Source organism: Nomascus leucogenys, chromosome 14 (assembly GCF_006542625.1).
Source record: "Nomascus leucogenys isolate Asia chromosome 14, Asia_NLE_v1, whole genome shotgun sequence".
Lineage (NCBI taxonomy): Eukaryota > Metazoa > Chordata > Mammalia > Primates > Hylobatidae > Nomascus > Nomascus leucogenys.
Genome location: NC_044394.1, coordinates 78,905,361 through 78,923,982, shown reverse-complemented (window position 1 = coordinate 78,923,982; position 18,622 = coordinate 78,905,361). Strand labels below are relative to the sequence as shown.

Sequence of the window (18,622 nt, the reverse complement as noted above, 5' to 3'; positions counted from 1 at the left end):
GTTTTTGCCATTGAAAGTAATGACAAAATTAATATAAATATATTTTGTCATAAATATCTATATGACACCAAAAAAATGAAAGAATATGAATGTATACCACTGAAAGATGGTGGAGATTGGAGAAAAAGGCAACTTATGTGTACACAGTCACTCATTCTACCAAGTGTTTATTGATTGCCTTGTATGTGCCAGGCATGTTTTGGGTTGGGGATACAATATAAAACAAAACAGACACGGATCCTGCCCTCAAAGCATTTGAAAATGACCTCAAATTCCTCTCATCAAAAACCATCTAGTAGGCCGAGGCGGGCGGATCACGAGGTCAGGAGATCGAGACCATCCTGGCTAACACGGTGAAACCCCATCTCTACTAAAAATACAAAAAAAAAATTAGCCGGGCGAGGTGGCGGGCGCCTGTAGTCCCAGCTACTCGGGAGGCTGAGGAGGAGAATGGCGTGAACCCGGGAGGCGGAGCCTGCAGTGAGCCGAGATCGCGCCACTGCACTCCAACCTGGGCGACAGCAAGACTCTGTCTCAAAAAAAAAAAAAAAAAAAACAACCATCTGTTGACATTGAAGATCCTCCGCAATATCCGCATTAAGTGGTTGTTACAAAAACTGTGGGTTAGCTTGCTCAACACCCATTCCAATTCATTCCTTCAAAAACATTTATGTTTCCAGGTTCTAGGCACTGGGCACTGTTTGGAAAATTGTTAGGAATTACAGCAATGAGTAAAACAGTTTAAAAAAATAACTTTCCTACTATACAGTTAATGATGAAAAGTTAAAGACTGTCTTGCGAACTAGAGTTCTAGACTTGATTTAATTTCTACTGATCAGAGACACTCACATGAGACTTGGATTTGGAACTGAATTAAGTAGGAATAGGTGGGCAGAGAATGAGGCATTCCCTTGGCTGGTGCAGTTCATGGCAGAGGCCATGTCATTTCATGGGCTAGAGGTGTTCCCAAAGTTCAGCTAAGGCTTGACTCAGCTTCCCTTACAATAATTTTATATGGTTAATACCTGGTATAAATTCTTTTCACTGAAAACATTAGAGCTCTTTCTGTTGCCTGCAACCGACCACAATGGATGTGCTGTTTCTGTCCCAATGCTTGTGCCTACTGTTTTAGCAGAAATCTCTTTCTGCTGCTAGGATGGTCTGCATCTAAAATACTGATGATTTTTGTGTGATTACAACATGCACAAGAAACAAAGATGGCAAAAGCTGCAATTCCATTGCTTTTTAAACATTCTCTCTTTCCAATAATGAGCCAAATGTGTATATATATATATTTAATCTAGAAGTTATGCTAATTTGTCCTATCAGTTTTAACTTCCCTGCTATAAACTGCATGAACTTGTTGAATTTCTACATTGAACTCTAATTTTCACAACATAAAGAAACATTTTGCCCGACTGGATAAGAAGTTACAGAGAATATGAATATTTGACAAGTGCATGCCCTGAGGTCAGCAATCTATATCTAAATAGTGCTGGACACATAATTTAGATGACAGGGAAACATGGATTTGCCATATAAACAAAAATATTTCTAAGCTTCAAGGTCATTAAGAAGGTAATGCTAATAGCTTGGTTGGAAAACTGATATGCTTTATTTCAGGAAGTCTGTATTTCCCAGGATAAAATGTTCCTTTGAGTCTAAAGTCAAAATAACATCATGCAGGTGTTTACAATTTAATCACAGCAAACTCTGTTCATAAAGAGATGAGATAGTTTAATCACACACCTAGGCTGTGATGTGCTCATTGAAATTGGACACAATTTTAAATATCAGATATGATACTTGATTTTGGAAAACACTTGGAAAATGGGCCAAGAATGTTTCTCCAGTGGAAGTAAGAAAGGTGGCATGCAAATGCTTAAGAATCTTTTAAGGTTACTGAAGAATAATTGTTAATCACATGATTTGATAAATTGAGACAGAAGATTCTACTTTGTAGGTACTATAAAATGGGATGGGTTAATTGCTTTCAGAGAGCATTTAGAAGTGGTTCTGCATGAGAGTAAAAAAATGAATTAGACAGTTTCTTTATTTTGATTTGCAACTCTATAAACATTTAGGAAATAAAACCATCTTGAACCATTTGGCAGGAAGTAATGTTTTCCTTCTTGAACTCCCCAACTTACTTTGTAAATTTTTTCATGACTCTATTATGGTCTTCCTAGAATTATCATATTCATGTAAATATCTTTTCTTTTTCTATAAGCTAATAAGCCTCTCAAAGGCAGGTATCATCTTAACACCTAGGTGGTTCTTGACAACAGAGCCTTGCAAAGCATGTGTCACTAAATATTGGTTGATAAAGATAAAATCATCTTTGTGTAGATTAAATTCTTACTTTAATTCCCAAAGTACCAAATTTCTACTTTCCAGCAGGGCATCAAAGTCAGCAGGAATGCTGGGCAGGATTGTCCATGTCTCCAAATTGTGAAATATCCAGTCCCCCATTTGGCCTTCCTGGAAGAATCCTGGGGGTCTTAGAGCCCCAGCACTCCGATCCCTCATTGAGTAGGCAAAGCCTCAACAATTCTGGGGTTCATGTTTGCATCTGTCAAGTGTGCATGTGTTGAACTCATGATAGGCACTGTAGAACGCAAGGCTGTCACGTGAACCTGCGAACACCACGGGTGCTGGGGACATGGTAAAGGGACATTGTGTGATCAATCATAGCATCCACGTTTAAATTTCACACACACCCCCAAAACACTGTTCAGGTCATAGAAACCATAGCTGAAGGGTTTGCCAGATTTTCACTTCTAAAAAGCAACCTAGACAAATATAATCTCATGTCCTTACACAGGAGAAGACGGAGGTGATAACTGTGAGAACAGCGGGCAGAGTTAACCAGTGGGGCTTGGGTGCTGAAGTAGGAGGACAAGTGAGCTGGGTCCCTGAAGAGAAGGGCTACAGAGAGCAGAGGGCATGGATGAAGGCGAGGATGAGGGGCTAGGACTAGGAGGAGCTTCAGCTTCCTTACGTCTAATGCAAGGATACTAACAGTACCTTCCTCACAGGGACAGTGTTATGACTAACAAGAGATAAAACCTTTAAGGTACTCAGTACAGTGCTCAATTAATGTCATTGAATTTATTTTTATTTTTATTTTTTTTAGACTGAGTTTCACTCTTGTTGACCAGGCTGGAGTTCAATGTCGCAATCTTGGCTCACTGCAACCTCTGCCTCCCGGGTTGAAGTGATTTTCCTGCCTCAGCCTGCTAAGTAGCTGGGATTACAGGAATGCAGCACCGCACCAGCTAATTTTGTATTTTAGAAGAGACGGTGTTTCACTTTGTTGGCCAGGCTGGTCTTGAACTCCTGACCTCAGGTGATCCACCCACCTCAGCCTCCCAAATTGCTGGGATTACAGACGTGAGCCACCATGCCTGGACACTGAATGTTATATAATGTTCTTGAAAATTTTTAACGTTATATATAATGTGTGTTGTTTATATGCACATATATGTATAATTTTTGTTATTCTCTGTTGTATTTCTTAGAATTGCATCCCATGGTCTCTCTCAATCAATACTCTTTCTCTGATGGAGACACAAGAGATGTGTCGCTCTTACCTTTGCTTCCTCAAAGATCAGGAATGAGGCCAGGCGCGGTGGCTCACACCTGTAATCCCAACACTTTGGGAGACCAAGGCAGGTGGATCACCTAAGGTCAGGAGTTTGAGACCAGCCTGGCCAACATGGCGAAACCCCATCTCTACTAAAAATACAAAAAAAAAAGATTAGATGGGCATGGTGGCCTGTGCCGGTAATCCCAGCTACTCGGAGGCTGAAGCAGGAGAATTGCTTGAACCCTGGAGTTGGAGGTTGCAGCAAGCCGAGTTCACACCACTGCACTCCAGCCTGGGCGACAGAGCGAGGCTCCATCTAAAAATAAAAACAAATAAATAAATTTAAAAAAAGATTAAGAATGAAAATTGAATTGGCTGGGTGCGGTGGCTCACGCCTGTGATCCCAGCACTTTGGGAGGCCAAGGTGGGCGGATCACCTGAGGTCAGGAGTTCCAGACCAGCCTGGCCAACATGGTGAAACCCAATCTCTACTACAAATACAAAAATTAGGTGGGCTAAGTGGTGGGCGCCTATAATCCCAGCTACTTGGGAGGCTGAGGCAAGAGAATTGCTGAAACCCGGAAGGTAGAGGTTGCAGTGAGCCGAGATCATGCCATTGCACTCCAGCCTGGGCAACGAAGTGAGACTCCCTCTCAAAAAAAAAAAAAAAAAGAATGAAAATTACCCACTTCAGAATGTTTCTCATTTTGGGATCTGAATCACCATCTTCTACTGACTTATATTTTCAGGCTGCATCCACTTCTTAGGGACAATGTGATTTTTAAGTTGCCTCCCTGCTGTGTAATGTGGTACTTCCTCTCTTTTATGCTTGAAGCAGCCTCACTTCGGTTCTAGTTTTTGAAATTTGATTAAGTCTTATTTATGTTCACCATGCCCTTCATGATTTTATTGATTTTAGTTATATTCCTTATTCACGTTCATTTCTTTCATTCAGAAAGTCCTGGTATCCTGAATAAATCCAGTCTATAATCGTGCGCATTTAGTTCTCTTTTGCTAGATCTTCTTTACCTCTACTCTGTTCATCACAGGGGAGTCCTGCATTGACTCCAAATCCATGAGTGAAATAAATGTCCATAACACCATAGAAATTGTCTACACACTATTATTTCAAATAGAGGAAGCACTCACAATCCCATCACCATTTCACAACGACTACTTTCATTGTCTACATGCACTTTTAGGGGGCTTTTTGTTTGTTTGCTTTTTGAGATGGGATCCCACTATGTTGCCCAGGCTGCTTTCAAACCGCTGGGGTCAAGCCTTCTTTTTTTTTTTTTGAGACAAAGTCTTGCTCTGTCACCCAGGCTGGAGTGCAGTGGCGCGATCTCGCTCACTGCAAGCTCCGCCTCCTGGGTTCATGTCATTCTCCTCAAGCCTTCTTGAGTAGCTGGAACTACAAATGCACACTACTGTGCCTGGCCTGCACTTTAAAAAATAATAATAATAACAAAGTCTATGTAAAGTAATTACAAACATGGCCAAAGAAACACTGACCTTAAGCATATTGTCTCTGAACTTGTGTATGTTCGAAGTCATTTTCAATGCACAGCAAGTGGTGTGATCAATCTACCTTTAGGTTTCATGTAAATTTGTTTTATTTTTGACAGCTAAACTTGGAGAAACGATGCTTCAAGCATCACAACAGCATTGACTGACAGCTCCCTAAGTGTTATATCTTTTACAGCAAACATAATTGACTGCTCATAGCTAAAGAGCTGCATATGTGTATGGATTTGGTCCACGCTGAGCACAGTGAAAAAAAATCAAAGAAGATACTTGCTCTATTTGTTATTTATTAAGATTCCATTAACATGGTAAAATATATGCATCTTGGGATAGATTTACTTGTAGGCTAGGACAGGTTCCATTTTGAATAGTATAGAAGCTTAATATATAGCAATTATATATGAAAATTACCTCTAATAAATACTTTTAAATTTCAGTGAAATTTACATTACTTATTTTCTTACCCCATATATATTTATTTAGCTGGGAGTGGGCTAGATCAGTGGTTCCCAACCTTTTTGGCACTAGGAACCGGTTTCATGGAAGACAATTTTTCCACCAACGGGGTTTGGGGGATGGTTTCAGGATGAAACTGTTCCACTTCAGATCATCAGGCATTAGTTAGATTCTCATAAGGAGCACGCAACCCAGGTCCCTTGCATATGCAGTTCACAATAAGGTTCTCACTCCCATGAGAATCTAATGCCACCACTGATCCGATAGGAGGCAAAGCTCAGGCAGCAACGCTGGCTCATCTGCCACTGACACCCTTCTGTGTGGCTGATTCCTAATAGGCCATGGACCAGTACTGGTCCATGGCCCGGGGTTGGGGACCCCCGGCCTAGATAATTAGAGACTTTTCAAGTTGTAGATTTAAATACCACTCAAGCTATCTTTTGTGGTATCTTGCTGTGAGGATTGAGTTTAAAAATCTGGCCATTTTAAAAACAAGAATTCCGCAGTTCCATTTCTAGGTATATACCCCAAAGAACAGAAAGCAGGGGCTTGAATAGATATTTGTACATCTATGTTCATAGCAGCATAATTCGTAATAGCCAAAAGGTGGAAACAACCCAGTGACTATCAATGGATGAAAGAGTAGACAAATGTGTATATCTATACAATGGAATATTACTCAGGCTTCAAAAGGAAGAAAATTCTGACAAATGCTACAACATGGATGAACCTCGAAAACATTGTGCTAAAAAGAACAAAGCTGGAGGCATCACATTACCTGACTTCAAACTACACTGTAAGGCTACAGTAACCAAAAGAACATGGTACTGGTACAAAAACAGACACATAGACCAATGGAACAGAATAGAAAACCCAGAAATGAAACCACACACTTGCAATTATCTGATCTTCAACAAAGCTGACAAAAATAAGCAATGGAGAAAGGAATCCCTATTCAAGAAATGGTGCTGGATAACTGGCTAGCCATATGCAGAAGAATAAAATTGGACTCCTACCTTTCGCCATATACAAAAATTAACTCAAGATGGATTAAAGATTTAAGTGTAAGACCTCAAACTATAAAATCCTAGAAGAAAATCTAGGAAATACCATTTTGGACATTGGCCTTAGCTAAGAATTTATCTCTAAGTCCTCAAAAGCAATTGCACCAAAGAAAAATTGACAAGTAGGACCTAATTAAACTGAAGAGCTTCTGTACAGCAAAACAAACTATCAACAGAGTAAACAGACAACTTACAGAATGGGCAAAATTTTCACAAACTGCACTTGACAAAGGACTAATATCCAAAATTTGTAAGAAACATAATTCAGCAAGCAAAAACCAAATAACCACATTAAAAAGTGGGCAAAAGCATAACAGGCGCTTCCCAGAAGAAGACATACAACTGGTCAACAAATACATGAAAAAATGCTCAACATCACTAATCATCAGAGAAATGCAAATCAAAATGACAATGAGATACCATCTCATGCCAGTCAGAATGGCTATTATTAAAAACTCAAAAATAACAGATGTTGGTGAGGCCACAGAGAAAAGGGAATGCTTATAACCTGTTGGTGGGAATGTAAATTTGTTTAGCCACTGTGGAAAGTAGTTTAGAGATTTCTCAAAGAACTAAAAATAGAACAATAATCTGACCCAGCACTCCCACTACAGGGTATATGTCAAAAGGAAAAGAAATCATTCCACCAAAAAGACAGTATGTTAATTGCAGTACTTTTTACAATAGCAAAGACATGGAATCAATCTGGATGCCTGCCAACAGTGGAAGGATAAAGAAAATGTGGTACATATACACCATGGAATACTATGCAGCCATAAAAGAGGAACAAAATCATGTCCTTTGCAGCACCATGGATGCAGCTGGAGGCCATTATCCTGAGTGAACTAACACAGAAACAGAATACCAAATACTTCATGTTCTCACCTATAAGTAGAAGCTAAACGTTGGGTACACATGGACATAAAGTTGGGAACAACAGACACTGGGGACTACTAGAGGGAGGAAAGAGGGAAGGGGGTAAGGACTGAAAAGTTACCTATTAGGAACTATGCTCAGTGCCTGGGTGATGGATTATTCATACCTCAGGCCTCAGCATCACATAGTGTATCCATGTAACAAACCTGCACATGTACCCCCAGTTCTAAATAAAAGTTGGAAAAAAATGGCAAAATGAAAAAAAATTATGCATACTGAAACAAGTCAGATACAAAAGGATAAATACCGTATATGATTCCACTTATATAAGGTACATAAAACAGTCAAACTCATAGAGACAGAAAGTAGAATGTTGGGTGTCAGGGGCTGGAGAAAGGAGTTTGGGGAGTTAGTGTTTATTTATTATTTTATTATTGTTATTGTGGTTTTTTTTGATATAGAGTCTTGCTCTGTTGCCCAGGCTGGAGCGCAGTGGTACGATTTTGGCTCACTGCAACCTCCACTTCCTGGGTTCAAGCAATTCTCCTGCCTCAGCCTCCCAGAAGCTGGGACTACAGGCACATGCCACCATGCCCAGCTAATTTTTGTATTTTTAGTAGAGATAGGGTTTCACCATGTTGGCCAGGCTGGTCTTGAACTCCTGACCTCAGGTTATCCGCCCACCTCGGCCTCCCAAAGTGCTGGGATTACAGGCATGAGCCACCATGCCCAGCCGGGAGTTAGTGTTTAATAGGTACAGAGTTGCAGTTTGGGAGAATGGAAACATTCTGGAAACAGATGGTGGCAATGCTTCTACAACAATGTGAAGGTACTTAATGCCAGTGAATTGTGTATTTAAAAATGGTTAAAATGGTAAATATTATGTTATATATTTTATCACAGTAATAATAATAAAAAGTGATAGGAATCTGCCAGATGAACAAGATGGAAAAGAACATTGCCAGTGAATTAAATATAATGAAATCTGACCTATAAATAAATTAAACATTGTAAACTAAAACAAACAAACCAAAATAAGAATCCTGAATTATTCGAAGGGCTTTGTGCTGGGTCTCACACTCAGAAACAATATGTTTTTATAGTGACCCAAAAATTTGCATTTCTAACAAGTTCCCAGGTATACAAGTTATCTATTGCTGCATAACAAATTGTCCCACATTTTAGAGGCTGACATGGTTCAGATCTGTGTCCCTGCCCAAATCTCATGTTGCATTGTAATCTCCAATGTTGGAAGTGGGCCTGGTAAAAGGCGACTGGATCATGAGAGCAGATTTCTCACAAATGGTTAGGACCATGAACTTGGTACTGTTCTCACAATAGCGAGTGAGTCCTCAGGAGATCTGGTGGTTTAAAAGTGTGTGGCATCTTCCTCCTCTCTGTCTTCTTCCTGCTCTGGGTGTCTGTTCTGCCTTCACCTTCTGCCGTGATTCTCAGTTTTCTGAGGCCTCCCCAGAAGCCAAGCAGATGCCAGCATCATGCTTCCTGTACAACCTGAGGAACCATGAGCTAATTAAGCCTCTTTTCTTTATAATTACTCAGTCTCAGGTATTTCTTTATAGCAATGCAAGAACAGCCTAATACAGTGGCTTAAAACAATGTTAATTATCTCACAGTTTCTGTGGTCCAACTGCCTGAAATCAGTGGTTCTGGCTCAGGATCTCTCACAAGGTGGCAAGCAAGATGTTGACAGAGGCTGCAGTGACAAAAATCTGTGGCTGGGGGACCCACTTCCAAGATGGCTTATCGACATGGCTGTCAGCAAAAGGCTTGAATCCTCACTAGGTAGGCCTCTTGTAGGGCTGTCTCAGGCATGACATCCGAGTTCTCCCAGAGTAGTTCCTTCAGCAGAGAAAGAGAGCAAGCAGGAAGCCACAGTACTTTTCTGACTAGTATCCAAAGTTATACACCAAGACTTCCACTTCTTCTGTTTTCAGAGACAGGTTGTTAAATTCAGCTCATGCTCAGGAAAAAAGGTTCTACCTTTTGAAGAGAGAAGTATCAAAGAAATTGGTGGATGTAAGAGTTAGAGACAGAGGAAAAGTGGCTCAACAGTCAAAGACAGGTTTATTTTCCAGAATAAACCTGAGAGGGGCTTCTGGCCAGTTTTGGTCAGGAATACTCTCTCTTACAGACTAATGTATTTAAAGGTTCAGGCAGAGAGCTTATCACAGGTTGGAATGTTTCTGTGTGGAGGAGAAGTTTATTGTGTCCAAGTAAAGTCACATTAGGAGGTATAGAGGGTGGGACTCTACCATCTTTTTGTTGGACACAGTTTAACCAGGTAATGCTGATGCTTCTGCTCTGGGAACCACCCTTTGAGAACCACTGGTCTAATCTAACTCTCTGGTTACACTGGTGAGAAATGTAGGGTTCCCTCTAAGCTAAATGACATGCAAATGTCAGAATGATTCTGTGGCAGGGTCAGATGAGAACGCTGATTTCTTGGTTCATATTTAAGGCACTTTTCATAAACCACTCAGTGTTTGGTAATCTTTGATCCAATGTTCTCTGAAGATCTCACTTGTCTGTGGAAACCAGTAAGTCTTTGTGTTTTTTTTCTAAGCTCAGATTTCATATTGATCCACAGAGTTCTGCAGCCCCAGAGACGCTTTTCAGGAATCTGTAATGCAGGGCAGAGCAGGGGCACATCAAATTTTTAAGGGCTACATCATTTAGCTATGCTTACTAGTAGGAAGAGGGGAGGAGGATGGGGAAGAGGTGATAAAGGAGACAGGAATAAGGGAATGAGGTATGAGGAATACAGGAGAAAGAAATTACAATTGTGCCAATTTACACTAGTGCCACAGCCTGCCATACCTTTCAGTGTGAGTCAGAGAGAGATGGAAGGTGAAAATCAACTCTTCTTGTCAGAAGTACATAAAACAAGTATGTAGCATTTCAAGAATAATGGTAAGTTGCAAACCTATGCATTCACCAGTCATCTAAAGATAAAAACATTGGCACCTCCTGTAGCCTTCTGAAGGCATTCTTCTCTCTCCTCCCAGAGGTATTTACTATCCTGAATTTTGTGTTTATCATTGTCTTGCTTTTCTTTACAGTTTTACTATGTAGGGATAAACCCTTAAACAATATATTGCTTAGTTTTTGCCTATTTTTTTATAAATGGAATCCTACTGTGGCTATGCGTATGTGACTTCCTATTTTTTGCTCTACCTCAACCATATTCATATGTATAGTTAAGGTTCATTCATTGTCATTGCTGTATGGTGCTCTTTTATCCATCCATACTCCTATCAACAGACAGGTTATTTTTGTTGTTACCAAAAAAAAATGTTGCTATGAACATCCTTATACATGTCCCCTGATGCACTGTGCAAGACCTTCTGCAGGGTATATATCTAGGAAGGTAATTGATGAATTGTTGGGTGTGCTCATCTTAAGTTGAGTAGGTTACTAATTATGTGGTTGATCTCATGAGAGTTGTACCAATTTACACTCCTATCACAGCATCTAATAGTTCCTGCTACCCTACATCTCAACAACACTTGGTATTAGTACAACATTTTGATTTTCCTGATGTTCATTTAACAAGCTGACTTTAGAACAAAACCCTCACATTAGACATGACCCCACTACATTGGATATTTAGGACTTAGGATTCCTGATGCCTACAATAGGTGCTCAATAAGTGAGAACAAAACAAAAAGAATCTAAGCTGTAGCCATTTGGTAAAGTACATTTTTTTCTTTTTCTTTTCTTTCTTTTTTTTTTTTTTTTTTGAGACAGAGTCTCACTCTGTCGCCCAGGCTGGAGTGCAGTGGCGTGATCTTGGCTCTCTGCAACCTCCACCTCCTGGGTTCAAGTGATTCTCCTGCCTCAGTCTCCTGAGAAGCTGAGATTACAAGCATGTGCCACAGCTCCCAGCTAATTTTTGTATTTGTAGTAGAGACAGGGTTTCACCATGTTGCCCAGGCTGGTCTTGAACTCCTGACCTCAGGTGATCCACCCGCCTCAGCCTCCCAAAGTGCTGGGATTACAGGCGTGAGCCACCGCACCTGGCCCCCTTTTTTCATATTTTAAAGATTAATCAGCACATTTCAATCTTTCCTATGTCTCCAAATTATGAACCTAATGTGAACATATAGCAGTGCATTTGTTCCCAAATTCAAAAGTTACACAGGAAATTTAATGCAGGAGTACAAGTATTGCCCCCAGAGGTGGAAAATATACTACATTTGCTTTACTGTACAATCATGCATTCTGAGAAATGTGTCATTAGGTGATTTTGTCAGTGCACAAACATCATTGAGTGTAGTCACACAAATCTCAGTGGTGTAGCCTTCTATACATCTTGGCTGTATGGTATAGCCTATTGTTCCCAGGCTACAAATCTGCACAGCATGTTACTGGAATACTATAGGCAGCTGTAACTCAATGGTAAGTAAATGTGTATCTAAACATAGAAAAGGTACAGTAAAAATACTGTATAAAAGGTAAAATGGTACATTTGCACAGGACACTTACCATGGACAGAGCTTGCAGGGCTGTAAGTTGCTTTAGGTGAGTCAGTGAGTGAGTGGTAAGTGAATGTGAAGGCCTAGAACATTGCTGTTTACTACTGTAGACTTTACAAACACAATACACTTAGGCTACAATAAGTTTATTAAAAAATTACCTTTCTTCAATAAGAAATTCACCTTAGCTTACTGTTACTTTTTAACTTCATAAACTTTTAATATTTTTAAAGTTTTTGACTCTTTTGTAATAATACAAGCTTAAAACATAAGCACACTCTATAGGTGTACAAAAGCATTTTCTTTCTTTATATTCTTTTTCTTATTCCTTATTCTACAAGCTTTTTTCATTCTTTAATTTTTTTCAGCTTGTTAAACTTGTCTGTTAAAAACAAAGACACAACACACACATTATCCTATACAGGGTCAGGATCACCAACGTCACTGTCTTCTACCTCCACAGTGTGTCCCATCGGAAGGTCTTCAAGAGCAATAAGACGTATGGAGCTCCTATGATAATAATGCCTTCTGGAATATCTCCTGAAGGATCTACCTGAGTTTGTTTTACAGTTAGCTTTTTCTTTTTGTAAGTAGAAGCAGTAGACTCCAAATTAACAATAAAAACTATAAGGTATAGCCTGGTAAATAAATAAACCAGTAACATAGTTCATTATCATGTATTATGTATTATACATAATTGTATGTCCTTCAATAGGACTGGCAGTGCATAGATTTGTTTACACTATCATCACCACAAATGGGTAAGCAATGCGTTGTACTATTGTAGCAGGACCAGCCGCAGACAAGAACCCCTCAGACACCGAGTTGTAGAAGGAAAGGGCTTTATTCAGCTGGGAGCATTGGCAGACTCACGTCTCCAAAAACTGAGCTCCCTGAGTGAGCAATTCCTGTCCCTTTTAAGGGCTTACAACTTTAAGGGGATCCACATCAGAGGGTCATGATCGATTGAGCAAGCAGTGGTACGTGAGTGGGGGCTGCATGCACTGGTAATCAGAATGGAACAGAACAGGACAGGGATTTTCACGATGCTTTTCCATACAATGTTTGAAATCTATAGATAATACAAGCAGTTAGGTCAGGGGTTGATTTTTAACTACCAGGCCCAGAGCGCAGTGCTGGGCTATCTCCCTGCCTTTTAGTTTGTACTTCTTCTTTCCTTGGAGGGAGAAATTGGGCATAGGACAATATGAGGGGTGGTCTCCTCCCTTACTATGATGTCTTGATGGCTATAAGGTCATTAGGAGATAGTAACTTTTTACCTCTATTATAATTTTATGGGGACCACTGTCTTATGTGAAGATCATTGTTGACCGAAACTGCGTAATGCAGTGCATGACTACATTCTAGTAAAGGACTGTGACATGAATTTCAAAAAAAGGAAAATCTCCACCACTCCTAACCTGAATTTTAGTGCTTAGTTCTTATATGGTCCAATATCAATAATTTTTTAATAGTATAAATCGTGCTTCCACATACTTACTGTTTTCTACTTGGTTAAATTTCCACAATTAAGATTTAAAAAAAAATTTTAAGGGTGGAGCCAAGATGGCCGAATAGGAACAGCTCCGGTCTCCAGCTCCCCAGCCCCAGTGACACAGAAGACGGGTGATTTCTGCATTTCTGCTTGAGGTACCGGTTTCATCTCACTAGGGAGTGCCTAACAGTGGGTGCAGGACAGTCGGTGAAGCGCACTGTGCGCGAGCCGAAGCAGGGCGAGGCATTGCCTCACTCGGGAAGCGCAAGGGGTCAGGGAGTTCCCTTTCCTAGTCAAAGAAAGGGGAAGCAGACGGCACCTGGAATATCCGGTCAGTCCCATCCTAATACTGCGCTTTTCCAACGGGCCTGGAAAACGGCACACTAGGAGATTGTGTCCCGCACCTGGCTCGGAGGGTCCTATGCCCACGGAGTCTCGCTAATTGCTAGCACAGCAGTCTGAGATCAAGCTGCGAGGCGGCAGCGAGGCTGGGGGAGGGGCGCCCGCCATTGCCAGGCTTGCTTAGGTAAACAAAGCAGCCAGGAAGCTCGAACTGGGTGGAGCCCACCACAGCTCAAGGAGGCCTGCCTGCCTCTGTAGGCTCCACCTCTGGGGGCAGGGTACAGACAAACAAAACTCTGCAAAGAACTTCCACAGACTTAAATGTCCCTGTCTGACTGACAGCTTTGAAGAGAGTAGTGGTTCTCCCAGCATGCAGCTGGAGATCTGAGAACGGTCAGACTGCCTCCTAAAGTGGGTCCCTCACCCCTGAGCAGCCTAACTGGGAGGCACCCCCCCAGTAGGGACAGACTGACACCTCATTCAACCCGGTACTTCTCTGAGACAAAACTTTCAGAGGAACTATCAGACAGCTGAATTTGTGGTCTCAACGAAAATCCGCTGGTCTGCAGCCACCGCTGCTGACACCCAGCCAAACAGGGTCTGGAGTGCACCTCTAGTAAACTCCAACAGACCTGCAGCTGAGGGTCCTGTCTGGTAGAGGAAAACTAACAAACAGAAAGGACATCCACACCAAAAACCCATCTGTACATCACCACCATCAAAGACAAAAAGTAGATAAAACCACAAAGATGGGGAAAAAACAGACCAAAAAAACTGGAAACTCTAAAAAACAGAGCACTCTCCTCCTCCAAAGGAACGGCAGTTCCTCACCAGCAAGGAACAAAGCTGGATGGAGGATGACTTTGATGAGTTGAGAGAAGAAGGCTTCAGACGATCAAACTACTCTGAGCTACGAGAGGAAATTCAAAACAACAGGAAAGAAGTTAAAAACTTTGAAAAAAAATTAGAAGAATGGATAACTAGAATAACCAATGGAGAGAAGGGCTTCAAGGAGCTGATGGAGCTGAAAGCCAAGTTTCGAGAACTACGCGAAGATTGCAGAGCCTCAGTAGCAGATGCGATCAACTGGAAGAAAGGGTATCGCTGATGGAAGATGAAATGAATGAATGAAGAGAGAAGGGAAGTTTAGAGAAAAAAGGATAAAAAGAAATGAACAAAGCCTCCAAGAAATTTGGGACTATGTGAAAAGACCAAACCTACGTCTGATTGGTGTACCTGAAAATGATGGGGAGAATGGAACCAAGTTGGAAAACACTCTGCAAGATTTATCCAGGAGAACTTCCCCAATCTAGCAAGGCAGGCCAGCATTCAGATTCAGGAAATACAGAGAACACCACAAAGATACTCCTCGAGAAGGGCAACTCCAAGACACATTATTGTCAGATTCACCAAAGTTGAAATGAAAGAAAAAATGCTAAGGGCAGCCAGAGAGAAAGGTCGGGTTACCCACAAAGGGAAGCCCATCAGACTAACAGCTGATCTCTCAGCAGAAACTCTACAAGCCAGAAGAGAGTGGGGGCCGATATTCAACATTCTTAAAGAAAAGAATTTTTCAACCCAGAATCTCCTATCCCGCCAAACTAAGCTTCATAAGTGAAGGAGAAATAAAACACTTTACAGACAAGCAAACGCTGAGTGATTTGTCACCACCAGGCCTGCCCTAAAAGAGCTCCTGAAGGAAGCACTAAACATGGAAAGGAACAACCGGTACCAGCCACTGCAAAAACATGCCAAATTGTAAAGACCATCAAGACTAGGAAGAAACTATAGCAACTAACGAGCAAAATAACCAACTAACATCATAATGACAGGATCAGATTCACACATAACAATATTAACGTTAAATGTAAATGGGCTAAATGCTCCAATCAAAAGACACAGACTGGGCAAACTGGATAAGGAGTCAGGACCCATCAGTGTGCTGTATTCAGGAAACCCATCTCACGTGCAGAGACACACATAGACTCAAATAAAGGGATGGAGGAAGATCTATCAAGCAACTGGAAAACAAAAAAAGGCAGGGGTTGCAATCCTAGTCTCTGATAAATAGACTTAAACCAACAAAGATCAAAAGAGACAAAGAAGGCCATTACATAATGGTAAAGGGATCAATTCAACAAGAAGAGCTAACTATCCTAAATATATATGCACCCAACACAGGAGCACCCAGATTCATAAAGCAAGTCCTGAGTGACCTACAAAGGGACTTAAACTCCCACACAATAATAATGGGAGATTTTAACACCCCACTGTCAGCATTAGACAGATCAACGAGACAGAAAGTTAACAAGGATATCCAGGAATTGAACTCAGCTCTACATAAAGTGGACCTAATAGACATCTACAGAACTCTCCACCCCAAGTCAACAGAATATACATTTTTTTTCAGCACCACACCACACCTATTCCAAAATTGACCACATAGTTGGAAGTAAAGCTCTCCTCAGCAAATGTAAAAGAACAGCAATTATAAAACAAACTGTCTCTCAGACCACAGTGCAATCAAAACTAGAACTCAGGATTAAGAAACTCACTCAAAACCGCTCAAACTACATGGAAACTGAACAACCTGCTCCTGAATGACTATTGGGTACATAATGAAATGAAGCAGAAATAAAGACGTTCTTTGAAACCAACGAGAACAAAGACACAACATACCAGAATCTCTGGGACACATTCAAAGCAGTGTGTAAAGGGAAATTTTAGCACTAAATGCCCACAAGAGAAAGCAGGAAAGATCCAAAATTGACTCCCCTAACATCACAATTAAAGAACTAGAAAAGCAAGAGCAAACACATTCAAAAGCTAGCAGAAGGCTAGAAATAACTAAAATCAGAGCGGAACTGAAGGAATAGAGACACAAAAAACCCTTCCAAAAAATTAATGAATCAGGAGCTGGTTTTTTGAAAAAGATCAACAAAATTGATGGACCGCTAGCAAGACTAATAAAGAAGAAAGAGAGAAGAATCAATAGATGCAATAAAAAACGAAAAAGGGGATATCACCACCGATCCCAAAGAAATACAATCTACCATCAAGAAATACTACAAACACCTCTATGCAAATAAACTAGAAATCTAGAAGAAATGGATAAATTCCTCGACAAATACACCCTCCCAAGACTAACCAGGAAGAAGGTTGAATCTCTGAATAGACCAATAACAGGTTCTGAAATTGTGGCAATAATCAATAGCTTACCAACCAAAAAGAGTCCAGACCTGATGGATTCAACAGCTGAATTCTACCAGAGGTACAAGGAGGAACTGGTACCATTCCTTCTGAAACTATTCCAATCGATAGAAAAAGAGGGAATCCTCCCTAACACATTTTATGAAGCCAGCATCGTCCTGATACCAAAACCTGGCAGAGACATACCAAAAAAGAGAATTTCAGACCAATATCCTTGATGAACATTGATCGCAAAAATCCTCAATAAAATACTGGCAAACCGAATCCAGCAGCCATCAAAAGCTATCCAACCATGATCAAGTGGGCTTCATCCTGGGGATGCAAAGGCTGTTGTTCAACATACGCAAATCAATAAATGTAATCCAGCATATAAACAGAACCAAAGACAAAACCACTATGATTATTCAATAGATGCAGAAAAGGCCTTTGAACAAAATTCCAACAACCCTTCATGCAAAAACTCTCAATAAATTAGGTATTGATGGACGTATCTCAAATAATAAGGAGCTATCTCGACAAACCCACAGCCAATATCATACTGAATGGGCAAAAACTGGAAAGCATTCCCTCTGAAAACTGGCACAGACAGGGATGCCCTCTATCACCTGCTCTATTCAACATAGTGTTGAAGTTCTGCCAGGGCAATCAGGCAGGAGAAGGAAATAAAGGGTATTCAATTAGGAAAAGAGGAAAGTCAAATTGTCCCTGTTTGCAGATCGACATGATTGTAATATCTAGAAAACCCCATTGTCTCAGCCCAAAATCTCCTTAAGCTGATTAGCAACTTCAAGCGAAGTCTCAGGATACAAAATTAATGTACAAAAATCACAAGCATTCTTGTACACCAATACAGACAAACAGAGAGCCAAATCATGAGTGAACTCCCATTCACAATTGCTTCAAAGAGAATAAAATACCTAGGAATCCAACTTACAAGGGATGTGAAGGACCTCTTCAAGGAGAACTACAAACCACTGCTCAATGAAATAAAAGAGGATACAAACAAATGGAAGAACATTCCATGCTCATGGGTTGGAAGAATCAATATCGTGAAAATGGCCATACTGCCCAAGGTAATTTATAGATTCAATGCCATCCCCATCAAGCTACCAATGACTTTCTTCACAGAATTGGAAAAAACTACTTTAAAGTTCATATGGAACCAAAAAAGAGCCCGCATCGCCAAGTCAATCCTAAGCCAAAAGAACAAAGCTGGAGGCATCACGCTACCTGACTTTAAACTATACTACAAGGCTACAGTAACCAAAACAGCATGGTACTGGTACCACAACAGAGACATAGATCAATGGAACAGAACAGAGCCCTCAGAAATGATGCCGCATAGCTACAACTATCTGATCTTTGACAAACCTGACAAAAACAAGAAATGGGGAAAGGATTCCCTATTTAATAAATGGTGCTGGGAAAACTGGCTAGCCATATGTAGAAAGCTGCAACTGGATCCCTTCCTTACACCTTATACAAAAATTAATTCAAGATGGATTAAAGACTTATATGTTAGACCTAAAACCATTAAAATCCTACAAGAAAACCTAGGCAATACATT

General features: G+C 40.6%; 1 long non-coding RNA gene across 1 annotated transcript in view; it reads right to left on the bottom strand.

The window, feature by feature from the left end:
- LOC101179254 overlaps positions 1–18,622 on the bottom strand; it is a 159,540-nt gene that overhangs the window by 87,090 nt on the left and 53,828 nt on the right. The gene's annotated exons all lie outside the window — the stretch shown is intronic.